General features: G+C 34.1%; 1 long non-coding RNA gene across 1 annotated transcript; it reads right to left on the bottom strand.

Moving 5' to 3' along the window:
- Positions 1 to 447: 447 nt before the first annotated feature.
- On the bottom strand, positions 448 to 1,604 carry LOC140751883 (uncharacterized). The gene is made up of 2 exons (XR_012103394.1): positions 1,395 to 1,604; positions 448 to 1,128 (listed from the first exon to the last, which is right to left on the bottom strand). It is a non-coding gene; the product is annotated as an uncharacterized LOC140751883 (long non-coding RNA).
- Positions 1,605 to 7,377: the final 5,773 nt, after the last annotated feature.

A 7,377-nucleotide genomic window follows, 5' to 3' on the forward strand; every position in this document is an offset into this window, starting at 1 on the left:
CAAACATTATGCAATTTTGTATTAGGCTTGTTAGATAAAAATAATTAAATTCTACCTCTAATGAGGTAAAATAATTACCGAAACTTTGAATTACTCATGTTATATATTCTATAGACTGTAAATGGTGGATTTTTTTGCGAAATAGTAACACGTTTTAAAAAAAGTTAACCAAACCTATCGAGTAGGGTGTCAAAATAAAGGAAATTAACCCTTTACAACCGAAGATTTTTTTTCGCAATTTCCGATTCAAAACGTTTATTACGGCTTTTTATATAGCTTAAGGGATCCACAAAAAATACGAAAAAAAATCCAGAGTTTATACGTAATCCAGAAATCGACCCGCACGATCGTGAGTCTCCGGTGGGAACTGTCACACTCACGATCGTGAAAATTGCAAAAAAAATTAGTATTTTATCAAAAAATATTAGAAAATTAAAACAATTTGGAGATATTTAACATCACTGTCTTTATTTTCATTAGTCTTTATAAAAAATCTGTCTTGGCAATGAAACCTAAACTACGTAATTCTATGAAAATCAACATTCTTCTTTCTTCCGTTATTGCCTCCGTCTTAAATCCAGGTCTCCAAGGCGTAGGTATTCTTGGCTAGGGAATACATCCAATGATAATGCAGATGGAGAAAACTTTAGCCATATCTATTGCAATTAAATTAAGTTTTCGACCGGTTCTTCTTAGATAATATAAATTTGTGCATCTGGTTACATATCAAGAGCCTCATAATTAAAATATTAAGAAAAATATTTCTTTGGAAACTTTACTGGAGATGTTGGTAGGGATGTGTAGACCTTTTCAAGACAGAAAACGTATTCTTTTCCAAGCTATTTTTCGATGTGTTGGACGTGAAGATGCTCGGTGGCGAGAAATTTCTAGGGATGATTTTAAAGTAGATGGTTAAGGTTCAGGCTCAAGTTCCAGATCAAATTCTAGGTCAGTTTCTATTTGAGGGTCTGCATTTGCTACTGGATCTGTTTCAGGGAACAATTCTTCAAATTGAAACTCTTCTAATCTATTTGGTTGAAGCTCTTCACTTTCATGAAGATCTTCAATGTCCGATACATTTTTCCTCACCCCGCACTGGCAAAATCTGATCGTCATTTAAATGTACCCCTAAAATTGAAACAAACAAAATTGATATTGACGAAACTTACACATAACTGGTAATAGCAATAAAAGCATTTTCATCAAACGTTATTCTGCATCAACAACCGTAGGCACACGATCGTAACAGTTGAAATTTGCAACCTAATTGTATCTAAATTGCAAGTTAATCGAATAAACTACTAAATTCCACGTATTTAGTGTTCTTTTAGCTTTCAAATTAGCTATAATTAATAAAAGATACTAAACATTTAATACCAAAAATAATTATATACCTGTGACAGTGCGCGGGTCGAAAAAATCTGCCATCTTTGGACGAGTCCCTAGCACAACTGACCGCCTGCACCCCGCTCACTTAGCCGATAGCACGTGCGATACTCTCCTCACGATCGATCGGCATCGGTTGCGTTTCGAAAAATAAGAAGCTATCACGTGGGAATTTTTTTAAAGTGAAACTCACGCTCATATCATCTCGGGTGTAAAGGGTTAAGAGGAGATTAACATTTACACACATACATTATATAATATATCTTATATATAAAATTCTCGTGTTAGTTACCGTACTCCTCCGAAACGGCTTCACAGATTTTCACCAAATGTTATATACATATTCAGTAGGTCTGAGAATCGGCCACTATCTACTATTTTTTTATACCCCTAAGTGATAAGGGTTGTTCACCCTTAACATTTTTGTATTTATATGGCAACACGACGTTTGCCGGGTCAGTTAGTACATATATACTCGTATATACACATCGAGATGACTGTCTGACTAAATGAGTGAGCTGCTGTGCCAGAGATCAATGCAAAGGGAAACCGCTGAACTTTACAGTGCTGGAATTTTACACATATGTTCTTTATATTACGTAAATGAGCACTACGAGGATAAAATAGGATAATATTGTTTGAACATCTTTTGTTTTTGAAGCAGACACCTACTATGAAACTTTGTATTTGGCTTTTTGGATAAAAATAATGAAATACCTATTTCACTGCTTTTGGAAATTCTACTTCAGCCTTTTTGGTGCAGTCGGGTTTTTGATTTTTTAAATTAATTACTTGTTACTTTCGGTTGTTTAAGCTTGTTCGGAATGTCACGTTATTATCTGTTTTTAAATTATCTTTGATAGGAATAGCATTTGTTATCATAATACTATAGTCAACTTTATGTAGAACACAGAGTGTATTGAGAGTTTATTGAAATTTCATAGTAAACAAAAGCCAGTAGCAAATAGAGCTGCATGCTCGTACTTTAATTTCATTAAAATACTTGACGGTTGGCTTATTTCATTGTCAACATCAAGGCTATGTTCCCCGATTTATATAATGTTACGAGTACTTCTTTTTATTGTAACATTTTCATGAGTCACATTGTCTATTACTTCTGAGTATACATTTATACTTATATTTTTTAAAAGATCCGTGAGTTTACTGCGAAGTAACAAACAACTTACGTTTTATGTATTTTAGGAATCAGATGGAGATAATATAATGGTACTAATGTGTCTCACGAGGCACCTTACGTTACTATCTTCAGATAAAACTGAAACTGTTGTTGTACTGACAGGATATTTTGTTTATCACTAGTTTTGTTTGAAAAATCTTCTTTAAGTTGCTTCTTGTTATTCACTCGCTTAGGATTTATCTCGCAAAACTTGTTTACAGATGTCTTCAGGTAACAAGAATTTATTGGTTAAGTTTGTAAACCTCAAAGATTATTTACAAAGTACTTACAAGGTTTTATTTCGTCTATCGCGAAGTTAAGCTTAGCTTTTTTTATATATACTTATTTGATGTACGTGAAAAGGGACTAAGTTGTTAAGTAGTAGCCAGTAAGCCAATTTACCAAAAAAGTATTCGTCGAAATAGAAAATTATCTACTGAGAGAGATCTATCAAAAGGGAAATTATGAAAGGAATTGATATAGTACAACTATCTATGATTATACAGTTAATAGTCTATGTACATAATAAGAAACTAGTCAAAATAAAACAAATATAATATAAAATAGTAATAAAGTTTGTGTCAATGGCATAAAAATTGATGGAGTACATTATAATCATTATTCACAAATTTCCGGTTATGGAAACTTTCGAATGATGTATTGAGGCACACGGAATATAATGAATTATATTCCCATGTTTCCTGTTTTCATTTAAGAATACCTCTTTTGTTGTTTGTTATGGGAAATGCTTTACTATGTTTTGTTTTACCGTCGATCAATTTTTAAAAGTGTACTCCGGATCTGCCGGTTTTATAAAAGGGTTTTTCTGTAATCACCACTTTTGGCAGTGTATTTTTGGGTATTTTTATCACGAGAATGTGTGAGGTAGTGTAATAAAAAACGGAAAACTCACGTAACATTATAGGTTTATTTACACTAAATAGGGTATGTTATAAGTATAGAAACGATAAATGAGCTTATCTCAAGAAATAAACCGATATAACAAAATGGAGAAACTTGTGAATGACTTTTAACCATTAAGAAAGATTCAGGTCACCAAATGTTAAATAGTTAACCAAGATTGGTAGAAACCAGTATAAGTTTGGAGGAAAAAAAATACGCACTGCTAAGGAAATTGAACTACTTTATTATCTTTGTTATGAAACTAAAACTGTTACCCGGATTAAAATGTAGCTAAATATGTAGACTACACAATTTGTACTAGGTGGCATTTTCGTAACACTGTGGAAACATGTAATAATACATTAAGATTGAAGAAATAAATCCTAATCTGAAACGTGTATATTTTCATAGAAAGCATCGAGACACTATGATGCTATTCAATATTTTTCTGGACTAAAAGAAAACAAATAATGGAACGTATTACAAAAAAGATGCAAAGCAAATGTATATGCAAAATTTAAGCGCATGCGATTGTGGTTTTTCGATTTAAAATTCATTAGCAATCAAATTAACTAACATGGCTTCAATAAAACCTTGTAACAATCTAAAAAATTGGTAAGTGTGTAAATACGTAGGTATTGCTTTCGCGAATTTGTATGTATCTATTTCGCGAAATCCCACAGGAAATGTATACGTCTGCATGTTTATTTATCCCTATTAGTCGACAAAATACCACAATTCGATCCTTTTGACATTTTCAATTAAGTTGTGCCGAGACGAGACGTCAAGAAATTCTGTTTAGCAAATTAATTTGCAAGTCTGAATAGCATTATATTTGGTTTTTCATGATTCGGAATGAGAAGCTAATTATACTTGCTGATTTCGTTTGAATTATTTAGTAAGCGGATATTTTTTAATATTTACTATAACTGAGATCATCTAAAATGTACGAGAGGTTTCCTTTGATTAATATGCATTGAATATTTATGGTAATTTTTTTATATTTAATCTCAGTAGTACTTTAGGCCTAGTAGTGTGAAAAACAAATTCGGATATATACAGACTTATTAATTTCAACTTGATTATATTATGATTCTAACTAAAATATAGCGTAGACATACTTTTCCAAGAGGTTAGAGCTTAGTCCTCAAGAGTAGCTGTGACCGACGTCAGGTTTCCTACCTGGGGTTGATTACAGATGTCCATGGGCGGCAGTAGCCACTTACGATCAGATGGACTGCATGCTCGTCTGCTACTCCTATATTGTAAGGAAAAATCTTTTTAGCAATTTTTTGTTGTTTGTTCCTGGTGGCTCATAGTTTTTTATATCTATATGTTTATAAACATATTTATATTTATATCTTTCGTAACATGACATAGGCCGTGCTTATCAATATTTTATAGAAAATTATGTTTTTTTTCAATGTCTGTCGGTAAGAAGAGAGCCTTATGTAGGGATGTGTGGCGCTACCTATTTTGTAAGCCATAACTAAAGTATAGTTTTAGTCTTCTTTAAACGCACCCGAAGGCCCAAGGGAGATTTGTATACAAACACAATGTCCTCGTATGTACAAATGCAACCCTATAACTTAAGTACATCCAACATACGAGTAACATACTATTTTCGACCGATATAATTATATGACTCCTGTTCTACATTTCTCCGTGTTTCTACTCCAATACAAAGTTATAGCACCTGCTTTAAATTAGCGCTTGTTTGATCCGTCTGTGAAGTTTGGACTGTCAGGGTGAGTTTTAATGAGGGGCTATTGACTTGCTCGTCGCTGCGATGTTAATACTAGTATTAAAACAAACTGTAATTATTGCGAGTAAATAATGCGTTGTTTTAGTTTCAAGCGGGAAGATGGAGACCGGAGTTGAGGCGGTGTTTTTGTGTGAATTTTGAAGTAGTAAATGAAGTAACCGGGTATTATTGCGACCAATCGTGGTTATCTGTCCATCCACTAGAACTTTTATGGTTCTTTGACGCTTTACTAAGGTTCCTTTAAGGTTAATTGGTGCCCATGTCACCAGTCGCGTGCCCTCATAATGCAGCATTTTCCCGTCCTCTTCTTCAGGTCGAGGTGGACATTTATAATCAATCTCTTAAGAGGCGGGGTCGTACTTAAGCTCGGCTGCAACGCCGTTGCTATCCCTGAAGACTATGTTAGTACATCATTTGACTACAATTAACCCACAACTGCTACATTCGTCGTCGCCATTTGTCAGAATTTTTTTTTAAATATGCAGTATTAATACTATGTCATGTTTGACAAGATGAACAAAGAAGTTCTTCAAACTTTTTAAAACAAGACGAAGAATATTCACGCACACTAATTTGCTTATAATTTTTCATTCATAATTAATATAAAACGATCATTTTAATACTTATTTATTTATGATGAAAATATTTGCAGCAGACACATTTCATTCGTCGGGTTCCATCTAGTCACTTTACTAAGTTTCTATTTAATTAAAATCAAGGTGCAATACCGACAGCTGCTCTTAAGAAAATTACTAGTTTCCATCAATTCCCAAGGAATATAGACGAATTTAAATATCTAGTGAAATTTAAATATTTGTCTGTTAGATTTAATCAGTGCGAGTAGTTTCTGAGTGCGGCGCGGCGTCGTCAAGACATTAGGCAGACGAGTACCTACACCGCTATCTGGTCCAAATTGCTTTTAAATAAGATCTGAAAACTTTTTGAATTCTATTTCTCTAAAATATTTAAATGCGTCCGGTAAAAACTTTTAAGGATTCAATTTCAGTTCACATGGGCATGAATTTACATTTAATAAAACTCTCAAAATTGGTTTTTCACGGTTTTGGTATCATTAATAGGATCCGAAAACATTGCTAGAAAAATGTGAGTACGTAACTTTTTATTTTTCATGACTTGCTTTGCTTCATATGTACCTGTACGACTGTCCTGTAATTTAGAAAATAAAGCATTTCATATAAATAAATAAATTACCTTTCTACTTAAATAAACTTTAACATTAACCGTCAGTCAATATAGAGAAGGCCGTCATACATGAGAGTGAGTACAAATCTAACCGTCAGTCAACACAGAGTTAAGGCCGTCATACATGAGAGTGAGTACAAATCTAACCGTCAGTAAAAACAGAGTTAAGGCCGTCATACATGAGAGTGAGTACAAATCTAACCGTCAGTCAACACAGAGTTAAGGCCGTCATACATGAGAGTGAGTACAAATCTAACCGTCAGTAAAAACAGAGTTAAGGCCGTCATACATGAGAGTGAGTACAAATCTAACCGTCAGTCAACACAGAGTTAAGGCCGTCATACATGAGAGTGAGTACAAATCTAACCGTCAGGAAAAACAGAGTTAAGGCCGTCATACATGAGAGTGAGTACAAATCTAACCGTCAGTAAAAACAGAGTTAAGGCCGTCATATATGAGAGTGAGTACAAATCTGACGGACGCATCACGAATGCACCTGCAAGCCGCACGCGGGCAGTTACTGCACCGGTTCGATCTGCGCGATTCGCACGCATGCAGATCGCGAGCAAGCAGTGGGGCTCTGTGATTATTTTTTTTATATTCATCCAGTAATATGGCTAAATGAATTAAATCACCACTAGATATTATAAACGGAACGAACATAACGGAAACCGCGACCTCAAAAACAATAAAACCGTTCGTACATAAAACACAATATTAAACGTTTAAACTCAAACGTTTGTATTACAATCGGTCCGTCGTATATCAAAATACATTTGATTACGCGAACTCAAAATTAAATCTCGGGTATTGGAGTACATCATAAAGTAGCATGTTAGGTGCCCGTCGAACAATTTAATAACATTGTAATGGACGGTGGAATTGTTCGGGCGTTGTATTTAATTAAGCGCACCCCTTTGTAGGCCCTCTTTATACAAATCCC

Source organism: Epargyreus clarus, unplaced genomic scaffold (genome assembly GCF_041222505.1).
Source record: "Epargyreus clarus isolate Ecla_fem2 unplaced genomic scaffold, WU_Ecla_fem_2.2 ptg000023l, whole genome shotgun sequence".
NCBI lineage: Eukaryota > Metazoa > Arthropoda > Insecta > Lepidoptera > Hesperiidae > Epargyreus > Epargyreus clarus.